The sequence below is a fragment of the Mauremys reevesii genome, linkage group 3 (genome assembly GCF_016161935.1).
Source record: "Mauremys reevesii isolate NIE-2019 linkage group 3, ASM1616193v1, whole genome shotgun sequence".
Classification (NCBI taxonomy): Eukaryota; Metazoa; Chordata; order Testudines; family Geoemydidae; genus Mauremys; species Mauremys reevesii.
Window position 1 is genome coordinate 158,601,901 of NC_052625.1, and position 24,685 is coordinate 158,626,585.

The 24,685-nt window shown below is 38.4% G+C and overlaps 1 protein-coding gene across 1 annotated transcript in view; it reads left to right on the top strand.

The window, feature by feature from the left end:
* The first annotated feature begins 328 nt into the window (after positions 1–328).
* Positions 329–24,685, top strand: part of LOC120401373 (protein eyes shut homolog) — a 676,185-nt gene continuing 651,828 nt past the window's right edge. Inside the window, exon 1 of the mRNA XM_039531293.1 lies at positions 329–407. The gene's annotated coding sequence lies outside the window, so the exon portion shown is untranslated. The remainder of the gene's footprint in view (positions 408–24,685) is intronic.

Consider the following 24,685-nt stretch of genomic DNA (forward strand, 5'->3'; position numbering starts at 1 on the left):
ACTGTAAATTCCATTTTGAATGTGCCTTCTCTGTTGTCCTTTTACCTCCATGTTGGATTGAAATTTAAAAGAGTAGTGGTTCAGGGCTGACAACAGAGAGTTAAGTCTTGGTGGTTCATTATACAAATACAAACATCCTAGATAATAGGTGGGCACCCACCCAAGAGAACTGGCTTGTTGTGGGAGAGTTGACTGGCAACATTCACCTGTTTAAGGTTCTGATATCACCTGTGGAAGCTGATCAGGGAGTCATCTGACAAAGGGGACAGGAAGGTTATAAAAAGGCAGGTGCTTACCTGCTTGGGTTCTTTAGTCACTTTCACCAGCTCAAGCTAAAGGAATCTGCTTGCAGCAGCCTGATAGGCAGATAGAAACCCTGTCTACCAGAACCCAGACACACTTGCAAGGTAAGGCTAAGCTACAGTGAAGGGTATTGAGTTCAGGTTGTTTGTTATTTTCTAAATGAACTGTGCTCTATATAAGTAAAAAGCTATGGTCTTTTAGAATCCTGTGAAAACTCTGTGTGTGTAAGATATGTGCTATGCTTATCATGTGCCCTGAAGAGTTAACCTGTGAATCCTGAGTGCCCAAAAGGTTGGAGTCCTGGAAAGGGGTATGCATAGGATATGAAAGAGACTGAGGGGTCAGCACTGGTCCCAGGGGCTAGACAGTTGGACTGTGAGACTGCACTTCTCATGAGAGGGTGCTTAGCAGAGAATCTGCATCCCAAAAGTATGCTTAGAGACCCCGAGGAAGGGTAGAGCCTAGACTCTGTTCAGATTCTGGAGTTGTACATCACATGAAATTCAGTATTTGGATCCTCTCACAGCACTCTGGGTGTCCAGGAGGGGGCAGTCAACTAGGTCTGACACATTCCTATATGGATCTCTGCAAGATTGGAGCCTTTTTCCATATAAAATTCCACTGTGCTGCCTATTCAGTTAAAATATAATACCCCTTTTCTCCTATTCCCATGATTTAACCACTTGAGATTGTTCCCCACTAAACTGTAGCCAAGGGTGTCATTGGCAGCTTGTGGAGATGTACCTGTGTTATCTTCAATCTAGGCAGCTCACTAAAAATGGCAATGGGGAGTGGTTCATGAGCAAGCAATCTGAATATGTACCCAGGTGGGACAGGTGAGGTTGTGCAGCCTATGCCTGTTAGGGAGCCATCTACAGCAGGGTAGTCTCCTAACAACACACTGAACACAGCTAATCCTAGCATGGGATGATTTCACTTCCTGGTTGATGGAGGTGGGGGGGAATTGACTACTAGTTAACACAGCAACAGCCAGAGTTCCCTGGCTGCTCCATGCTTTCCCTTCCTGCAGCTGTGATTGATCCTGCTTCCTATGCCTGCTCCTGTCTCCTGCTCCACCAGCTCTTGCGCCTGCTTTAGCCCATACCCTTCTCCATCCTTAGCACCCTAGCACTGACAGCTAGCTCCACTTCCTGACCAAGTCTCTGCCTCCCTCATTGGTTCTGCCATTCAGCTTCTGATTCCTGGTTCTGACCCTCAGCTCTGGACTACGTTCCCAGGTATGCTGTGGCATTGAAACGTGACTCCAGCTCATCTCTGCTGTAATCTCCATGCCTGGCTACTCTAATGGCTCTGAACATTAGGCCACTCATATCCCAGTTGTGGTCCTCACAGTGCTGAAGTCTGTTCCATGAGGTCCTCATTCCTATTTTTAACATGCTAGCTAGATTAAACCTAATGTGAGTAGTCTGCAGAAGCTACAAATCACACACCTGGCTGCAGTGTAGGAATTAAAAAAAAAGCATATAATAATCATATTCAGAAATGTTCATATTTCATTCCTCTAATACAATAAAAAATCTTGTTAAACCATCAAAAGAAGCAACCCAAAACATTAGAATAAGCCTGCATATAGTCCTTTTCCCTTCAACTACCTACAATATACACCTCTAAACAAACAAAAAAAGATTACAATAGTAAGCGTCTTTGAGTTGCTGATTATCACATCTGACCTCAAGATATTGTTTAAACTCATTGCATGAATCAATAAATAATAACCTGCTGTGCTGGAGAATCTGTGAAACTGTTTTCTACTGAAATCACAACAAAATAAATTTAGTGTGTATTCTTATAGCAAAAGATTTGCCAAATTACCAAAATAATAATAATAATTTGAGACTAAGTGCTTGCTGATAATGGAAACCTGCAGGTATCTCCTCATTTCACTTGCATTTTGAATAGATACTCAGTCTCCTTTTGTGCTAACTTTCCATTAAAATGATGGGTGGAAATATATATGAGAGCAAAGATGAGCTCTGTGCTCATCCTGCTGTGTATTGGATCTTTCTATTCATCTTTAGCCCTGTTTTATAGTGTGCTGTGAAATTAAAAAGCTTAAAATCCAAAAAGCAATGTCTTCCCAGCCTTTCTATTTTTATTTATGTATTTATTTATTTATTTTTGGTATTGTAGCAACACCAAAAACCTTAACATATTACTTCTATATGCATGTTTGGGAGTGTAACCTTATTAAACAACAATAGCCATCATAAACAGGCATGCAGTTCTTGCCAATGCAGTCTGAGTTTTCCCCCAGATGATGTGGAGGATGTCTAGGCCTAGACATAATACCCTCAGATCAGTGAAGAAGCCTCAGTTCCTAATGATTGTACAACCATGTAGAAGAAAACAATCGGAACAAGGAGTTACAAATATATCCAGTTTCTCTCTGCTATCTAATATAGGCCAGCATGTCTGTGAGCCTCCTTGTCATGTAGCTCATCTTCCAGTGCAGCTTTTATTCTTCCTGTGGTCTAACAATGGTGAGTGGCTTTTTGGCAGTGCAAATCACCACACCCTTATGTAAATTAACCACTTTTTAAAAAAGGACTTCCAGACTTGGCATACACTTAGGTGTTAACTTGGTCACCAGTTCACTCACCAGTTCACTTTATACCTTATTATATTGTTCATGGTTCATAGATTTTCTAACACTAGAAGGGACTGACCTGTATAACATTGGTCATAGAACTTCCGCAAAATAATTCCTAGAGCAGGTCTTCTAGAAAAAACATCCAAACTTGATTTAAAAAAAGGCAAAGATAAAGAATCCACTGCAAACATTGATAAATTATTCTGGTGGTTAATTACCCTCACTGTCAAAAATGTACCCTTTATTTCCACTCTGAATTTGTCTAACTTCATCTTCTAGTCTTTGGATCATCATCATCAAATATTTGCTTCTAATGTGCATTGATCCCAGGAAAGCTAATGAAGCAACAGATCTGTTACTTGATTAAGGAGTGTAATGTAATTAATGCAAATAAACACGGGTTTATGGAAAATAGATCCTGTCAGACTAACTTGATACTTGTAATCTCATCCAAAAGAGTTTGGTTCATGAAGGTAATAGTGTTGACATACTAGACTTCTGTAAGATTTGTCTTGGTACCACCCAACATTTGGATTAAAAAACTAGAATGATATAAAATTAACATGCCATACATTAAATGGATTAAAAATTGGCTAAGTGATAGGTCTCAATGTAATTGTAGATGGGGAATCATTATCAAGAGGCTGTGTTTCTTGTGGCGTTCCAGTGGGATCGGTTCTTGGCCTGCCACTGTTAACATGATCAGTGAGCTGGAAGAAAATACCAGATCATCAAAGTTTGCAGATGACATAAAAAAATGGAGAGATGGTAAATAATGAAGAAGACAGGTCATTGATTCAGAGAGATCGGAATCACTTGATAAACGAGGCTCAAGCATGAACTAGGTATTTTAATATGGCTACATTTAAATGTATACATCTAGGAAAATATAGGATGGGAGACTCTATCCTGGGTACAGTGACTCTGAAAAAAGATTTGGGGGTCATGAGCTCCCTGTCTGATGCTGGGGCTAAAAGAGCTACTGTGATCTTGGTATGAATAAACAAGGGAATCTCAAGTAAGAGAAGAGAGGTTATTTTACTTCTGTATTTGGCACTGTGTTACCCACGGTTGTCAGAACCCACAGCAGTGGTAACTAAACTTTTCTCGCCAGATGATGTCAGGAATATATCAGTGGGAACAAAGCACTTCTGATTGCTTAAAGATTGATGCAAGTATGCATGCTCTTGTCAAAAGCTACAATTTATTAGATTTAAGCACACAGATACAAGAGCAATAGGTTTAGAACATCCCAAATAATTACCTAGAATCTGAGACAGTATTGAGTAATTAGCATCTGGTCACTGGTCACTTCCCCACCAGGGAGTATGGTGTCGGGGAAAAAGTCTCTGATGCTATCCCAAGAGACCTGCTCCAAAATACACTCTATTATCTAGTCTTGTTAAAGCTAATTCTTACAAAACACACACACCTCATAGTGACCCCTACTGGGTCATCAATGATCCTAACTTCAACAAACTACTTGTCAACAAAACATTCCTAACAATCTTAGTCATAATAATCCTCTATATCAAAGGCTCCCAAACTCAAGGCCTCCATCCACTTATTTTCTTTCAGTCTCAATTTGTTGACTCATTTATCCTCACCTCCTATTCTATTTAGCAGAAACTGCGAGCCTGTAGCTAGCATTTGACCTGACCTCCAGAAGCCCTACTTGTTCAAATTAACCCTTCACTATGTGGTGTTCTAGTTTATTAATTTATGGTGGCTGAATGCACACAATATGGCTACAATTAGCTTGATGAAATTCTGGGGTAACACACCCCTCCATTCCAGGGCAATGACTGGTGTGACCACTGCTGGAATACTGCTTCTGGTTCTGGTGCTGACAATTTGAGAAGGATGTTGCTAAATTGGAGACGGTACAGAGAAGAGCTATGTGAATGATTAAGGAATTTGAAAACAATTGTTAGAGGCTACATACTGGGGCATTATGAAGTTTTAATTATATTACTGTCTCTTCAATAAAAGATTTTAGCCCCTCTCCAGAGTTTTCATTCTGAGCTGAAAACTCTTTAAAATGTGCTTAACTGCACTTTAGCACTGCTTTTTTCCATACAGTATATGCACTTAAATACATTATCAATGTATTATTTACATCTAGTAAACACTGACTGAGTTGTACTTCACAGCACTAAGAACATATTTATTTTGCTGTATGTCAGCATAACTGCATATCAGGGGCTTAGACATTTCTTTTATAGTTTCTGTTGGCTTTCACATTTCAATATGACATTTTCTGTTGCCAGGTTTATAAGTATATTCTGAAATGAAAGTTGGGCCTTCTAGTCAAAATAAGAAAGTGGTATCTAGTAACAGAGGTAGCCTGCAATTTATTCCCATATTCATAAAAATACACTTTATCATCTTTTTCCACCTGTCTGCTTTGATAAATTTCACACAAATGACTATTTTGCTCATAATCAATTTCAAGGTGACTGTAAATATTCATGAACTCATCTCAGCAATATTAATTTGTTCTACCTTTACTCAAAAAGGGAATTTCTGATGCATCTGTTATAATCTTATATGCCTTTTTAAGTTGTCTTTAGTAAATGGAATTCAGGAAACACATGCTTTCCATTCATTTAACTTAAAGAACCATAATAAATTACTACAATCAGTCACAATGATTGTACAACCACGAAGAAGAAAACAATCAGTACAGGAAGGAGTTACAAACATATCCATCCCTCTTTAATTCTGTTCTTAATAGTTTGTTGGGAATATAAGTAAAAAACATTCTCTATTTAGAACCCTGGTGTAAAAACAGATTGAGTGGGGTTTCTAATAACTTGAATATGCCTTGTTTTATCCCATATCAGTATATATTCACACATTAATAGTAAAGTGTGTTTAAAAATACATGTCATATGAATAAAACTTTTAAGTAGAAAGAAAAAGAAACATATGAATGAATCTTTTCCATCCCTTTTATCAGCTGGATTCCCTGATTATTATAACATGGAGGTAGATTATTATGCAGGAGATTTATTCATTTTAACCATGTGTTTTGTTATAACAACTCCATTGTTCTTATGCTTTTTTCTATTCTGTATGCCAGGATAAATCAGAATATCATGACACCAGCAGGGATAGATCCCAGATCTTCATACTTCAAAATCAAAGGTCATTGCCAGTAGAGCTCATTTAAAATAAAATAAAAACACAACGATCAAAAATGCCATTTTGTTGAAAGTTAAATATTTTGCAGAAATTTTATTCAAGCAAAGTGGGACGAGAGCCTGGGTCTTCCATATCCCAACGGAGTGCCCTAACAACTACCCACTTCTTGCATCCGAAGAAGTGGGTATTCACCCACGAAAGCTCATGCTGCAAAACGTCTGTTAGTCTATAAGGTGCCACAGGATTCTTTGTTGCTCTAACAACTAGGCTATTCACTTTTTGGGGGTGGGCATTTCTTTATTTTTATTTAACAATTTCAAACAGTTTTGGTTTTGTTCCATATCAGAACAAAGTAAATTTTAATACCTTAACTTTTTTTCCACAGAATGAAAGCATTTGTACAGTTGCTGTTCAGGGTCGGTGCTCTTCTGCCATGTGGTGGCTACCTGAGAGAGAGCCTGGTTGGGGAGGTGATGGGCTGCCTTGTGCCCAGGCCCAGCTGCCAGGGACAGGGGCTGAGGAAGCTGGAGTCTCCCCTCCCTCCCAGCAAGTGTCCGACTTCCTCAGCCCCTGTCACCAGCAGCCGGGCCTGGATGGGGGGCCAGCCCCCTGCTTCCCCAGCCAGGCTTTCTCCCAAGCAGCTGGTGTGCTGCACAGAGCAGTGATCTGGAGAAGCCAGCTTCAACCACATGAGAAACAGCTCTGTCATGTTTCCTGCTCAGGCCTGTCTACCAGGGACAGGGGCTGAACGTGCCAGAGGCGAGGCAGAAGGAGAAGGACAGAGCCCCCCACGGGTAATTCTGGTGGGGTGAGGAGATTGTGATGGCCCTGGGCTGGATGCAAGATTGGGGGAGGTCACTGGGTAGAGGAGACACATGGGGTGGTCACATGTCCTCCCCTTTTCATTGTGCTGCCCCAGTATGGGGAGACACAAGTCCTCTATGCTCTAATCATTCTTGTGGCTCTTTTCTGAACCCTCTCCAATTTATCTACATACTTCTTGAATTGTGGACACCAGAATGGTATACAGTGTTCCAGCAGCAGTTGCCTATTGTCAAATACAGCAGTGAAATAATCTTTCTGCTGCTACTGACGATTTTCCTGTCTATGCATCCAAGGTCCACATCGGCTTTCCTCTAAGTTAAAAGTTCAATGTCCTTCTTTGGACTTGCTGAAAACTATATTTTAAGTATGGCTGAACCAAAAGTACAAATAAAAGCACTATTAATTTCTTGGTCATATGAATGATATTTGTAAGTGTTGCTCAAAAAGTGTGTGTGTGTGTGTTCCTCTCCCCCAAGCTGCTTTATTATGTTATCCACTATCACTATAAATCTTTTCTTTAGGTCTGTTCTTTATGCTGAGTTTTCCCATTTTATCCTTTTAATGAGTGTTAAATCTCCCAATGTTTTTATATTTCTCTAAATTTCATCCTCACTGAAATGTGCCCATCTTTTCAAATCTGTTCCCCCCCCGCCCGGTGAAAATAGTTTTTTCTGAAACTGTCTGGTGTATTAGGGAGACAAAGATTTGAGGGGGGAAGAATGGTCCGGTGTTTAAGATGCTAGTATGTCACTTGAGAGATCTGGATTCAATTTCCCTGCTCCATCATTGATTTCTTATGTGACACTGGGCAAGCCACTTAGGCCCAGATCCTATTCAGGTACCTAACTCTCATTGATTTCAGCTGGAGTTGGATATCTAAATAACTTTGAGTATCTGGGCCCTAGTCTTCCTGTGCTTCAGGTCCCCATTTGTAAAAAGGTTCCTAATGATACTTCTCTACATCACTGGGAGGATACATACATTAAAGGTTGTGGAGGCATTCAGAAACTGTGGTGAAGGAAGCCATGTAAACACTAGATTTATAGATGTTACCTGCACCAATGTATCCTTTTTTTGTGGTCACAACACCCACAAAGGATCATATTACAGCATGACGAGAGACTTGGCAACCCTGCAGTCATGATGTTGAGCTTTGACCCATTGTAGGATAATGATATGCTCAGTAGCCATTGCTCAGCAAAATCAGCATTTTTCCTAGGAGCAGAAGTGGCACATTGCACCAGGATGGTATGAAGCTGAGTGCTTCATTTTCTCTATGTAAACCGCTTTAGCTGCCTCCTCTAAGATGGAGCCCAAAATGTTTTACTTTAAAGAATAAGTCTTGTATAATTCTCTCATACCACTTTTTCCTCTGTACTACACTAGGTAAAGGAACAATGTCAGAAATAAATAGCATATTTAGAAGATGTTCACTATATTACAGTTTATTATACTGTTTCAGATGGCATCATCAGGTGGCTTTGTTTCACATAGTATTAGAAGATTTTTCTTAACATGCAAATACAATATTCAATATTTGAAGAAGTGCTTGTGGATTTGTTTGTTTTCTGATACAGGTTCTTTGGGAGAGCTATGGCAAGGGAGCTTGCTCTCTGCATTAATCTTTATAACTAGTGATAATTCTCAGTGCTGAGTTGCTCCCTGGCAGCTAAACATTGGCATTTGGGCTGAGATTTCTGAAAGTGATCACTTCTGCCCACCTCTGTTCCAGGACAGGTGTATACATGTAAATAAAATAAGTTACAATAATATACCCATACACCACATCACAGATTTCTCCTCAAAGGGGAATCCAATCTGAAAGTATCTTACATCCGCTACCATTTTGCTGAGGGGCAATACTCAGAAATGCCCATAATTCATTTAGTGCTGCACACTGTGCATGCTGAAAAGAGGGACTACAAATTAATTCCCATTGCTATACTATCAATGTATTGATGTCAGTTCTGGATTTTATCAATTATATAACGGTTCAGTTAATAGCTGTAGGCATATAAAATAAAAAGTTATAGTAGGCCAGATCCTTAGCTGGTGATAAGTGGCATGCATCAGTTTACACCAGCTGAGGATCTGGCTCAGTGTTTCCAAAACTAATAAGTGATTATGCAACAATCTTTAGACTGCTTTCAAAACTGAATATCAGCATCTATTAGTTGGTATAAATTTGTAATTGCTGAATGCTGTAGTGAGCAGTATAACCATCTTATGAACAGTCTTCATGAATATATTAGTAATTTTCTCTAGATTCAAATCAAATAATAGCATTAGAATCTCAGTGGGCTCCCTGGAGGGTGACTATTCTGAGCCAACCTCTGAGGAGTGGTGTAAGTGAACAATATGAGTACAAGGATGTTCTGCTTCTGTATGTGCTATGATAAGAAGGCATACTTAATGGTTGGTCATTTGCTCGGTGTTAATTAAGACACAGTGTAGGTAATAGATATTGAAAAAAAGCACCAGATAAATTATTGTAGTTTAATACATTATGTGGAAGAAAAATGACAGGATGCCTCAGATGAAGTGGAAGTAATCTGCCTCCAGTGCAGAGAATGGCTGTAATGAGACACACGTAACAGCAATGCCTAAAACGAGGATGTAAAGTGGAAAGAAACAACAAGTGTTGCCAGTTTGGGAATAGACCATATTTAATGAATTATTCTGAATTAATTGCTATATTGTATTTGCAGAATTTGCTATATAGTTCACTAGTTCTGTGAAACAGGAAAAAGAATGATCAGATTTCTTCTCTATTTTTTCGTGATTACACATTTGAAATGAGTTGTAGATAGGTGAAATTCATAGCTAGAAAGAAGTTAATGTAGGGCTCTATTTTGAATTCTTTTGTTGGTGAACACTTACTCATGCAGCACTGATCCCAAAATGCTTAGCTCTAAAGAGCAATCTTATACAGAGAGAGAGAGAGCACTGTACAGAATCTAGTAAAGGAACAGAGAAATAAATGACATACAGTACATATGTAACAGTGTTGCATATTTAGGAGCTGTCCAGTGTATTATAGTTAGTGATAATTAGAAATATTGATAATTAATTTAGTGATATATATTTTGCATAATAACTAATTTTTGGTTTGCTGGCAGTTCCAAAAACAAAAAATTCATTTTAGGTCAAACAAAATGTTTTATTTTGATGTTGGGTTTTTTTCTTTCTTTTTTTTTAATTAAAGGTAATTGAAAACAAAGACGTTTCAAATCCAGAAACTTTGGATTTGGAGTTTTTATTTTTTTAATTCAGTTTTCACATTGAAATAGTTTGATAAATTTGACTTGAATATGCAAAGGGATTCATTTGACCTCAGTCTTTATTCCCCCCCCCCAAAAAAAAATTCCCCATCTGTAGTCCTAAACATGTGTGTGTGATTTTTCTCAGTATGATGTAATTCTTTATAACTATCATATAACCTCCCATCCATTGCAGGGGGAGGGATCAAAGTGGTTCCATGAAAATAGTATTCATCCTGAATAATTGCTCATCCCCAAACTGAACAAAATCTTGTTTTCTTGTTCATAGAGCACCATCTCCTTTTTCCTTCATGGCTTCCAGCAGGGCTCTGGCCATCTTGTTCCTTTCCTGCAACCCTTCCACTGAGTCTTCCATTCTGTCCCTTCAGTAACTAGACCCCAGGCTCACCTCTCCAAAGTTTTGTGCAGGCAAAAGAGAAGGGAACAGGGAATTATTACAGGGTTGTGTGATGGAAGCCAAGGAAACATATCCACAGTTTGTGCCAATTGACTCTGACTAATATAGGACTATGGCAGTTTACAGCAGCTGGAGATCTAACCCGAGGTTTATAAGGATATCTATCAGGGAAAAGCATCAGGAGGAAAATGGGAACTGGAGACCTGTGGAGGGTAATTCTGTGTGTGAGGAATCATCAACATTTTGGGCATTTGTTGAATATGTTCTATAACGATATCAGAAAACTGCAGATATTTGAACATTCTTGTTGACCATTTGGAATTTGCTAAATTTCTAGTTTTGTCATTGACTTTGTTACTTTAAAAGGTGGAACAGAAAAGTGGTGGTATTACAAACCTGAATTTGTGTGTCTGCCAAAAGCAGTGCCTTTAAATGTGATGCAATTTCCTTTGTAAATGAAGTTGTTGTTCCGAAATATAGATTTGCGCAAACCATACCTCAGCTCTCTGGCACTCTTTTTCCGTAAATATAACAACACAATGGGTGGAAAAAATTGCAGCAAATTGACATTAAGGATAGCAAAAATGTGTCAATAGAATGACATATTTACTTTGATTGGTCTTTGCATGCAGTCTGTGTAGGAAATTATGCATCTAATTATCTTTCAGAATAGCTTGTATTATACCATGCAGTATTCAATGTAGCTTGAAATGACATCCTTGCCACTGCAGCCTAGGTGGATGATTTGCTAGTTGATGTTGCTTAGAGCTGGCCTCTGTGCTTGGTAATTTTTATTCCATGCTTCTATATTTGCAGATATTTATATTGCATGATTTATAATTTCACAGTCTCTTTGTGCAGAGATAGAGCACCTGTCTGTATAAGACAGTAAATTTTGTTCTGCGTTAAAAAAGATTGCATCTATATGCCCATGTATGCATGAATAGCAGACACAAGTCAAGGAACTGAGCAAAATACATTTGTGAGTACACTGTGCTTATCAGCATATCAGCAAACACTAAAACATTTGCTGTTCTGAGCAAAATACAGTACAAGGCCAAAGGCATTAGCATTCAAACCTTCTTTCTCCCATTCCCTTTTCTTCTTTCTGGCTCTGTAGAGTGTATCTTTTGATTTTTTCCTGTGAGTTTGATACCAATGCTCAGACAGTTATAATTCATCTGTAAGTGCCCACAGAACAATTCAAAATGTCAATATTGCATTAAGAACCTAAGTGCTTAATATAAAATGACTTGATGTGATGTAACTGTTTTGCAAGATGTTTTGATGTTACACCTGTGCGTTTAATGGTTGATTTGTTAGCAAAGTTTGTGCTTTAGTATAACAGAATAAAAAATATTTTTGGATTAACTTCTTACATCAAAGTAAACTGAAGTAACATTTCAGATGCTTATTGTGGACAGAAACAGGCAAATTATACATCCCAAAGATTTCACATACATGTAAGCAAGAGAAAAAAATGTTTTGGTCCCAAAACTGGCCCCATTGGGTATAAACTTATATGTATAAGATCTAAAATAACACTTATATAATTATTTTAAAACCATCAGTTAAATCCCACAATATCATTCAGATGTAGATAATATAACCACATCTACTCAATGTGAGTATTGCCTAAGTAAGAAGAGCCAGCCTGGTTCAAGCTTTCAGTGTTTATAGATGAGTAGACTTTGGCATTAAGAGATGAAGTGACTTTCCCAAAATATCTCTGACTTGGTGAGAAGGAAGTAAAAACTGAGAGGTTAACCAAGGAATACTGACTACCAGTCACTGACACAAACTACCCTACTGAACCAGGAACAGGAAAAGTGCAGGCCAAATGCAGCCAATGAAATTATACAACATGGCTGACTGTTGTTCTGAATTTTAATACTGAAGTGTGACCAATAGAGTGTACGTGTCCAGACATGGAATATTCCATTCTGATCTGTGGAAAGAAAGCTACTGAACTATAATTTTTCCATTGGGTTCGGTCCTCTGGCTCATGGCAAGATACCAATGTGGTCCTCAGAGACTAATGAACTGTGGGCACCTCTGAATTAAAGTGCTGTATTTCTGCAACTCCTGTTGGCTTCAATATGAGTTTAGCAACTTGCAAAATTGCAAAATTGCAAGTTTAGCAACTTGCAAAATTGAGACCCTAATCACATTCCCTATAACATTTAGTCAGCTATCCAGTGTTTAAAACAATGTTGTCCTTAAGAATGAAAACTAGCATACCTCTAAAGTGAAGGAATAACATTTCTGAGTTTTTTTTTAAAAATGAGAATCCATGTGGCTGTAGGTGGTTGTCTTAAAGTAAAAGTGTATTATTATTAACTCATGCTAAAATGCTTACTGAATAGAATTTAGCAATTGTTAATTTCATATATTTTCAATGCATTGTAAAACTATTTTTTCAAGAAAATCTTTAAAATATTAAACTTTACAACAAACTATCAGTGATAAACTGCTGCCTCCATGCCAATATTCAGAGTAATTGCTTCTTAATTAGGCTCATCATACTGATTGTATATAACTCAACACTAACATACAGCATTTTTGTAAATACCAGTACTGAAAGCTACAAAATTTAAATAAATCCCTATATCTTGTACACAAAATAATTGGCAACATAGTAAACTATAAAATATAGTAAGTAGTGGACCAGGAGTTCAGAGAGGACAAAGTAATCCACAAATTGACAATATGCAAATTATGACAAATCAGTGCCTATGAGAGCGATGAAGGGTTAATTCAAGGTTTAATATTTCATCCACGGACACAGTTTCTGGGTAGTAAAGCTCAGTCTGCTTTTCCCTAACACGTTTTCCTTCACTGCCTGCATAATTAACCATGTCAAGCTATTTGCTGAAAACATCCACTGAAATTATTTCTTTAAGCAGAACAGTGTAACCCAGGTGCAAGGAATATCTTAACATTTAGTTCACAATTGATATTCAGTAGGTAACATCTGGGCATGAACCCCACCTCCCAAAACTGCTCAGGTTTCCCTCAAGAGTCACATAAATGTTCATATAAACATTCACAAGCACATTGTGAAATCCCTGTAATTCTTCAGAGCTCTAACATCATCCTTAGGACCAGCAGTAGATTCCTAAAATGAGGAGAGTTCAAAAGTATGGTAAGAGTACAGTATGTGCTCCAAGCCAAGGGAAGGCTACCATATACTGTAATTATGAGGGGGATACAGTGCTTTCCAGTATTCCTTACTCTAAATCAGTGGCTGAACAAATTGCCTCGGAGAATAGGGACCATTTAGTGTCTCGACAGCAGGTTGAGTTGAGGGTGTCTGAACTCTCACCTGAGCACTCTCACAATGCAAGACAGGGAGACACTGGTTTCTTTTCCTCCAACCTATGCGATTTACAGTAGAGAATGAATGCATTAATAATGAATATAACGTACCAGCGCAGCCCTTGTCAATCATTCTTGCATTCCCTCTGCCACAGGCAGACAAGTAGTAGTTGCAGGAAAAAAGCTGTTAGAGCTGATGGACTGGCATTACCAAGTATCCATGAGCACAGATTCTGCCAGAGTGTGTCTATGGAAGGATGATTGTAAACATTTATTTTAAGTGGTTCCACTTGATAGAGAAGAAGGTAGCAAGATGTATATCTTCATTTTTAGCTATTGTATTTTCATTTTATTATATTTTTCAGGCAAAACGTTCTTAGAGTTAAAATTGAAAGTGCTGTTTTAACATCATGGTAGGGTCGAGAGCCCCAGCTAAGCTTGAGGTGGGAGGCCTTTGTTCCAGGCACTATTCACACACAGAGTGTACCTAGACTTTGAGCTGGCGGTGTGTTTCCTAGCTTCCTAGCTAGCTCCTAGTGTGCTAAAAATAAAATACAGCCATGGCAGCAGGAGCAGTGGATGGGAGGGGGGGGGAAGGGGTCTCCTGATTCCCTAGTCCATTGTGATAGAAGGTTAAAATTGTCCCAAATACCTTTAGGATCTACAAAATAAGGAGCTACACAACACTATTGTTTTTGTTAAATAAACCAGTGTATATAAACATACTTGCCTTTTCCCTCAACCCCTACGACACACTTAGCACAGTCCCACAAACAATGACTAATGAATGAAGTGCCTGGTATTCAGTCCAATGAAACTCTTCACATGAGTATAGTTACACACATGTATAAAGGTTTGCAGGTTCAAACCCTTATTTATTTTTCTGATTAAAATGTACAACTGCTTGAAATATTATACTAGGCATATTGCATGTTCTTTGGCTATTGATCATTGTGTGGTTGCTTTGTAAGGCCAAGGTTTATTTATAACAAAAAATCAATGCTGGGATATATCAGTGGACTACAGCCATTGCTTTTGCTTTAGAAGATTAATACCATATATATTGGCTTTACAGGACAGGCCTTTATACATATGAGTCACTAAATTAGCATACTGGACTCTAAGTATAGTACCAGGGAAAGGACTGCCATCATAAATCAACTATATAAGCATTTTGTCTTAAACATTTTGTCTTTAACAATGACATGTGCAACAGCTTGAGTTTCAAGTATATACATTCTCTATATTTGTTCTATAAATATCAAACACTACTTTCAGTGACATAAACTGACAAAAGCCAAGAAATTCAACTCAGCAGGTGCCACTCTGTCCTTAATTCTCTCCATTCCAAAAAATAAATGAAGGCAGACAATGTGTATTATGAATGGAATGTCAATCACTTTAACTTTGAATGTCCTGACTTTCATGGATCAAATGCCTGTCTCTATTCAGTGTTTACTCAGGCAATACTCCTATGGAAATTTTTTTCCAGTTAAATGACTTCAGGATTTGAACCTTTGCTTGTATCTTACCTTTTGCATGATTTTTTGATTACCATTGGGTAAATCCAAAAAGGTCAGTTCACATAAGCATCCAACATGTATTCAAGTCTAGGCCACCTAGAAATAATGGTTGAAATTGTATGGGAAAATAATTTCTTTCATTATTTCCTTTTCTTCCTAATAAGACTAGAAGAACCATTGTTCACAGTATTTGTTTACTTACATCTCTAGTCAAAAGTAGAAATTACAGAGGCTACTTAAAATGGAAAAGGCGGCAAGTGAATGGTTGAATGTAACTGAATATTTTCAAATTGGGTTTGATTTCTCAGGAAAGTGTTGTTAATGAATTTTCTGATTCCCAGTCTTATATTCATTTCACTAAGCCACATTTGTTTACTTCTCACTTGTAGTCATTTATTCTTACTACTTCAGGAGGAATTGTTAGCATTTAAAGTCTTGCATATATTAAAAGTATAACCTATTCTGGGGGCTTATCTACACAAACACTTAAATACTCATACCTCCCTTGCTAGTAGATACCTGAAAGTTCTGATTTCCCCCTCTTCTCCCTGCCCCTTCCAAGAAACTTGATCCAGTTTTTTTAAAAATGTTTTTTGCCTCTTGAATAATGATAGCCTAAAAACTTATGGTGTCATTATTGTTTTAATAGAATTCATCTCATCCAATAGGTAGTAATACAAGAGCTTCATGTATCTGTGTCATTTTAAATGAAACATTCAAAGAACCAAATTTCTCTGTAATATGGCCAACATTTTCAAAAAGTCAGGCTCCTAAATCATACTTAGGCACAAAAGTGTGGGATTTTCAAAAGTACTTATGTAATTTAATTTATAAATTAAATATTGATTTAGGAGCCTAATTTTGGTCTATTTTTTTTCAAATTTTGGCCCATGTTCCTGAGCTTTCTCACGCACCGTATAGCAAGATGTATTTTAGTTTCTATATGGTTGTAGGAAGCAAATCATTATTTTGTCTCTGTTTTGCTCTCCAATCAGGGGCGGCTCTACGTTTTTGGCCGCCCCAAGCAGTCATGCGCGGGAGGCGCCCCGGAGCCGCGGGAGCAGCGGACCTCCCGCGGCCATGACTGCAGAGGGACCGCTGGTCCCGCGCGGCTCGGCTGGACCTCCCGCGGCTGCGGACGGTTCGCGGGTCCGGCGGCTCCGCTTGAGCTGCCGCAGTCATGCCTGCGGGAGGTCCAGCCGAGCCGCGGGACGAGCGCCCCCTCCGCAGTCATGCCTGCGGCAGGGCCGCCGGCCCAGCCTGCCGCCCTCCCCCCCCCCCCCGTCCGCAGGGGACGCCCCCTAGATTTTGCCGCCCTAGGCACCAGCTTGTTTTGCTGGTGCCTAGAGCCGCCCCTGTCTCCAATTTTATGATAGTGATATATAGAGAGTAAATCAAAATAAAATGAAAGGGATAAGGGTATTAATATAACACTACAAAAGTCATACAAACAGAAACAGTCATTGGATTAGTCTGCGAGCTTATGGGGCCTGAAACCAAGAAAGACCTCAGCTACAGCTAAGCATATAAGTACGTGATTAACTTCAAGCTTGTGACTTAGACTTTGTTGGCGCACACAAGCTGCACCTATTTGGTTTAAAAAATGATGAAGTTGGTGCAACCCTTTTTATGGATCCTCTGCAGTCAGTGTAAGATTGATGTTTATTTAATCTGAGTTTAGCTAAGTCAGTGCAATTTATATATAGACAAGGTCTAAATGTATCCTTTTCAGCCAAGCATTGCAGTCTGCTTAACTTTAGCAGATGAGTCTGATATAGATCAATGGTTATGCATGTGCTTAAGGCTCTGACTAACTTGTGTGAATATTAACATGCTTAAAGTGAGGCATATGCTTAAGTGTCTTGCTGAACTAGGGCTTTAGGGCTTTGATGAATCAGGACCTATATGTCTGTCTGAAGTAGCGTTCAAGGTGGGTGAGGTAATATCTCTTATATGACCAACTTCTGTTGGTGAGAGAGACAAGCTTCCTAGCCACACAGAGCTCTTCAAGTCTAGGAATACTGCAAATACAAGGTGGAACAGATGGTTTAGCAGAAGTAGTCAATCCATATTGCAAGGGTCTATTCAAAATGAAGTGGCCCATTAATATCCCTCCAGTCATAAGGAGGAAGCTGGTGTGAGGGTGGGGATTAATGGGTTACAGATTGTTGTAATAAGCCATAAATCCAGTGTGTCTATTCAGTCAATGGTATTCAGTGTCTAGCAAAGTTATGAATTTACGCTCCCAGGCTCATCTTTTGAAGGTGTTGTGTAGGTTCCTTTTTAGGATGAAGTCTGAAAAGACAGATATAGAATGATGGCTTTGTGAAAAGTGTTCTCCCACGGGTGACATGGCATTTTTGTCTGTTATCATTTTCCTATGTAAGTTTATTCAAGAGCATAGTGATCATCTGGTTTCACTCACATAGTGGCTATTGGGCCATTTAATGTACTGGATGAGGTACACCACATGTTGAGATAGGGGGAGATGTTTGATAATTCTAGTAGTTTTGGGGCTACGTCTGCAAGTTTTGCATCTGTTCTGGCAGAGTCCGGTGCCATTTTGAGTTGGTGCTGCATTCCTACCAAATTCCAATTTCCCAGTTATAGAATTTGGCATAGGCAGGCATATGTGCTCTGCTTTGTCTTATGGACTTAAGAAGCTATCTTTGAACCCTTCAGCCCTGCACTAAAATTTGGGAGGGAGCCTCTACAAGGCTTTCTAAGGATAAGCCCCCTTTTCACTGGGAGGGGCTTTCAAAACTTGTATTAATAAGCTTATAAACTAGCAATAAGTCACCTTGCAAACTACTCACAATCAATTAAAAAGTAGCCCCCTTGTTGGTGGGACTTATGCTAAAGACTTTGCCTGCCAGACATCGTGGTTCCATTCTGTAGTTTGGATGGGATGTTAACCACGTCCATTAACCCTACTTAGATCCAGTGCTGAAGTCAAAGATTTTGCTTTGTTCTGGGAAATGATTAATTTTCTGTCAACATTATAGAGCCCCGTTGTAACTTTAGCATTAGGCTTAGCATTAATATACATCAGGTGGTAAAATGTGTAGTGCATTTTTAGTGTAATAACTAGGAACAGAAGTTGGTTTTATTTCTCTATATGGGATTGGTTAGACATGGTGAAACTGATACTAGAATACTGTTCTGGTGTCTTCATTTTAAAAAATGTTGAAAAATTGGAGTGGGTTCAGAAAAGAGCTACACAAATTATCCGAGGCTCGAATAAAATGTCTTGGAGTGAGGTACTTAGAGCTCCATCTGTTTAATGTATCAAAAAGATGGACAGATGACTTGATAAGTGCACAGGGAGAAAATATTGGGTATTAAGGGGCAGTATAGTCTAGCAGAGAAAGGCATAAGAACCAATGGCTGGAAGCTGCAGCCAGCAACTCAACTTAGAAATAAGGCACACATTTTTAATAGGGAGGCTCATGCACTAGTGGAACAAAGTACCAAGGGAAGTAATAGATTTTCTGTCTCTTGATGTCTTCAGATCAAAACTAGATTCTGGAAGGTATGCTTTGGTCAAACACTGGTTATTGGGCTTGACATAGAAGTAGCTGGTTGAAATTCAATAGCCTGTGTCAAACAGGCGGTCAGACTGGATCATATAATGGTCCTTTCTGACCTCAATCTATGAATCATGAATTTTACTCTTATCTCTGCAAATGCACTAAAATTATCACCAGTACTCTGCATATCTCCATTCTATACTACTTATGCACAAGTAAATATGTAAACAGAAGGAAGCCCTCAAATGTTTGCTAAATGGATATTGAATGTTTGCCAAATGGAAAATGGCACAATTAGTATGGAAAGATATATTTTTTTTATTTTCATTCTTCAGAACTAATGTTCTGAACATTGACAACATTGGAGAGAAAAACAAAGGTAAACAAATTACAATTATGAAAACTACTTATCAATTTCCCTTTGAGGCATACCATCTGAGAGCTGTCATTATTGTTTATGAAAATTTTAAAAGCTAACTGACATCTCTTTTCTGTGGTGGAAAATATGAATTTTCATAAAGTTTTCAAGGAACTGAAAGATGTTTAAGAAACAGATAAACTGAGGGTAAAATAATACAATAACTAGACAAGTTTTCACAGTAGGAATGTTGAGGGGAGTAGAGACTGGCCTTTCTTATACTTATCGCTTGTGACCTGAATCATGAGATTTGATTCACTTGTAAGTACTTGGTTTATCCAAAAAAATTAGTAGTGGTGAAATTACCCAGCTACAAGTTTTGATGCAATGATCTCCTGTGGCATTGTATAAGACAGATTGATTATATACTGTTTAAAGTAATATGTCCTCTTACTATTTTTCTAGATATGTATCTTTGAGTCTCATACTGTCCCCCATCATAATATGTCAGTATAATTGTCACTGAGCACCTTCAAAGTAAAATCAATAGCAATAACAAATCCCTAACGGACTTTATAATCTCTGGTTCTTCTCCCTTTCTGGAGTAAAAACTCCACATTAGATTTTTGTGTTTTCGGTTGATTGTTTAATTTGTTTGTTACGGTTGTAAGTGGAGTCAGAGAGGGGGTTTGTATGGTAGATGTGGGTAAAAATGTTCTGAGTCTCCCTCTTGCTGTTGTAGAAAGGCTTATTACTTATTTTAAGATTACTGCCTTTTAATTTCACCAAACAATGCCTTGTTTTTGTCCTAATAAAAATAGGATAGAAAGGAGAAATGCATCAGTTTTCATTCACCTTCATAATTTTGTATCAGCGGGGTAGCCCTCTTAGTCTGGATCAGTAAAAGCAGCAAAGAGTCCTGTGGCACCTTATAGACTAACAGACGTATTTGGAGCATGAGCTTTCGTGGGTGAATACTATGACATGCATCTGATGAAGTGGGTATTCACCCACGAAAGCTCATGCTCCAATACGTCTGTTAGTCTATAAGGTGCCACAGGACTCTTTGCTGCTTTGTAACACTGCTACTCTCCAGGGTAAATAAAATTAGATTTGACAGACTCTCAACATGTTACCCTGCTACTCCTCTAACTTTTGATGCTTTTCTCAGGGTCTTTTCAATCTCTGATATATTTGAGTGGTTAAACTGGACACAGTGGTCTAGATGAAGGTGTACCGTTTTTCAAAAGAAATCTTTCCCTTATTCTTGTATTAGTTTCTATTGCTTTTTAATGGACCCCGTCATTACATTTGCTTTAATTGCTGACACACTGGGCAGATATTGTTATTGAGCTTCCATGGTTTCTCATAACTGTGTGCCTTAGTTTACTCCTCTGTAAAACTTGTATAATAAAGCACTTATCTCTCTCAAAGGGCTATTGTGAAGCTTAACAATTTAATCATGTAACGCGCTTAACATTCTCAAATGATAGGTTATATGTAAGTGCAAAGTTAATTATTATTATTATTTATTGCTGTCCCACAGGGAATGCTGTAAATTCAGAAGCCATCAGCATGCAGAAGTGTAGATTATTTTTACCAATATTTTTCTACTTCAAATTTAATCTAGTAATGTCTAGAATTTCTCAGTTAGCAACAGTTCATACAGCCCCAATCAAGGGGGGGGGGGGTGTTAGCTCAGTGGTTTGAGCATTGGCCTGCTAAACCCAGGGTTGTAAGTTCAATCCTTGAGGGGGCCACTTAGGGATCTGGGGCAAAAATTGGTCCTGCTAGTGAAGGCAGGGGGCTGGACTTGATGACCTTTCAAGGTCCCTTCCAGTTCTAGGAGATTGGTATATCTCCTAATACATACATTTTATATATATATAAACAATACAATGTCATAAACAAACTATAACTTGTGCCCATCCCCTTTAATATGTTAAATGCTGGTTTTATGGCATAGCACCCAATTATAATCTTTTCAATTTAAGAAACAGAAGTTCACAATTCTTTTCTGTTTAAAATATTACTCTGCTCTGAAAAGCGACTATGAAAACATAGCGCCATCAGTACTCAGCAGATAGCCTTTCTGGAGAAATTATCTAAAAAAGAGTCTAAAGTTAGGCTCCTAAATCCATGGGGCATCTGGCTAATTTTTTTTCAAAAGTGCTAAACACCCAATAATTCCCATTAACTTTAGTAATTTTACTTAACAACTAAATTTGATCAGGAAGTCAAGGGCAGACCAGAAATATGGAACTCTGTAATAGCATTTTCCAGTCACAAATTAATCTGTTTTAATTTTTGGAAGCAAACTTTCTAACCATGGTTATTTCTTTCTTTACTATTTTCTTAGAGAAGGACCTCTTCAACTGCTTTTAAAAAAATCCTTCTTAATTATGAGCATAGGGACATGTTTATTTTCCTGTTTTTCAAATCAATGGGGTTCTGTGCTGTAGCAGCAGATCACCTCTATGGATTATCATGCAGATATGGGACCTTAGAGAGGCACAATTTTTCCTCTAAGAAAGCTGTGCTAGTTTGGCCATACCTGGCTATAATTATTCAAGTGTTATATTCTGTCTGTAATTCAGAAACTCAGTCTGTTTTTAGTAGTAGTGATGCATAATACCTATTGCTATTCCCCTCCCCAAAAAAGTAATTACTAGAAAATATTTTTGGTTTGTTCTACACTGTGTACTAGGAGAAAACAGGAAGATAGACTGTGTAACAAATAATTTAGAAATGCACAAACAGTTATGATGAAATTTACTTTAAAGAAAGGATGGGAAATCCTGCTTGAAATTAGACATATGAACAATCATTTTTATCAACTTTTCAGGGACATCACTGGTAAATGAATAACAAAAAGTGACCTGTGTCTCTAAGAATTCTTCATCTTGTTATGTACAGCAGATGTTTTGAACCCTGAGTTTATGAAGATTGTAGTTATAACTGTAAATACATTGCTTCCTCTTGAGTACTTTAAATAGCTTTATAGCTGACTAAGATATGTACCCAATTTATGTAGTAATAAATGATTTATGTTTTCAGCCTTTATCAGGATGACAGTGATCTTAATGATTAACCTCAGCTTCTCATGAAACAGAGACATTGGAGTTTATTAAACTGCAATACTGGCTTTAAAATACATTAAGCTAGTGTTTATTAGTTATCTCTGACCTTTAAAAAACTGCTTGTCTAAATACAGTGCATTAAAAATCTGGGATTCTCCTATACAGTTGCTCTAGCCACTGGGGAGTGAAAAATCACAACTCCTAGCCCGGTACTCAGCTATGGGAATGGCTACACTGTGCACGTCTTATGGGAATACATAGGTATAAATAGCAGTGTAGATAGTAAGCCACAGCTTAGGCAAGAAGAGTAAAGACACCTAAAAACTATGGATATTCACCTGTGTATAGACCCATACGGTTCTCCACTAACCTAGGCAGTGCTTCCCTCAGCAGCGTACTGTCCTGCTGCCTCCTTTCTGCCACACCCTTTCCCATTGAAGGAAAAGACTGGCAGCTGAGAAATGCACTGGCGGGGGAGGCAATGGGGAAAGGGTCCAGCAGCTGCGAACTGCTGAAGCCTTTCCCCACTGACTCCTCCCTACCAGAGCCTTTCACTGACATTTTTAGCTACACGCTGTAGTGTGGAAACTGTTTGCTTTTCACTGTGGTGTGTAGGTACACATACTCTACATGCTGGCCTATGTTTGGGAAACCAAATAGAGGGTCCGGGCTGGCTACTGTGCAGCCTATAGTATAGCTCTGGTGCCAACCTCTGGAATGCTGCTTCCCTGTGTCTTATTCCAGGCTTTTTGCCCTCCGTGAATCACTTTTCCTGCCATCTCTCAATAGTGTATGTCCCAACTAAATGGCTGGCAGTTGATGTAAGGCTTATGTCCATGGCTGATGCTGAATCGTCACCATTTTCCAGCACCCCATGAAGTGACCAAGTCCAAACTAACTTTCTGTTACTAAATACTTCAGAAGCCCTAGTCTTTAAGCTATTTTCTCATTTTCTTTGCTGGGAGTCATGCCCACTGATGGGAGTTTCTCACACAAGAGTTTTGTAGTATTATGATGACTCTCAGGCATGGACATTAGCAATGCATATATGATACAGAATATTCTGTTGCAGCAAATAAAGGAAGTGTATTTGGTTTGGAATAGTGTTGCAAAACGTCCAGCTAAGTAACATATACCTTTTCTGTGTCTGCTATGTTATCTATGTCAGTGAGCATGGACCTGGATTTGTCCATTTGTTGCAGGGTTGGTTTCAGTTTGGGATTCCCCCTCCCCCCTGCCCCTGTATGGACACATTGCATTTTACTAATTTGAAAGTTGTGGGACTCATAAACTGAGCAAGTAGTACGAGTCTCTCATTGGGTATTCTCATACTCTAGTTCAGGGGTTGGCAACCTTTCAGAAGTGGTGTGCTGAGTCTAAATTTATTCACTCTAATTTAAGGTTTCACGTGCCAGTAATACATTTTAACATTTTTAGAAGGTCTCTTTCTATAAGTCTATAATATATAACTAAACTATTGTTGTATGTAAAGTAAATAAGGTTTAAAAAATGTTTAAGAAGCTTCATTTAAATTTAAATTAAAATGCAGACCGCCCAGACTGGTAGCCAGGACCCAGGCAGTGTGAATGCCTCTGAAAATCACATGCCATAGGCTGCCTATCCCTGCTCTAGTTAATAAAGCTCCATCTGTTGAAACAGCATAATTATTTATGGAAAACTGTGCTTGTCTTCCAGTTCTTTGTCAGTAAAGTGTCTGACAAAGCCAGGATCTCCTGGAAGAAAAGTAGCACAATCATGGCTGTCATCATTTGCTATTTTACCTTTAGACACTGTCACATTAGAACTGGTTCTGACAGCATTTAATTTCAAAAAGGGGAACTACACAAAAATGAGGTTAGTTAAACAGAAATTAAAAGGTACAGAAACAAAAGTAAAATCCCTGCAAGCTGCATGGAAACATTTTTAAGACACCATAATAGAGGCTCAATATAAATGTATACCCCAAATTAAAACACATAGTAAGAGAATCAAAAAAGAGCCACCATGGCTAAACAAGAAAGTAGAAGAAGCAGTGAGTGGCAAAAAGACATCCTTTAAAAAGAGAGAGTTAAATCCTTGTGAGGAAAATAGAAAGGAACATAAACTCTGGCAAATGAAGTGTAAAAATATAACTAGGAAGGCCAAAAATGTATTTGAAGAACAGCTAGCCAAAGACTCAAATAGTATTTTTTGGTTTTAAGTACATCAGACGCAGGAAGCCTGCTAAAGCCTGGATCCAGAAATTTCCCCAGTCAGACTCTCTTTTTTCAGGTCAGCTACATCCCCAAACACTTGAAATGAAACAAATGAAA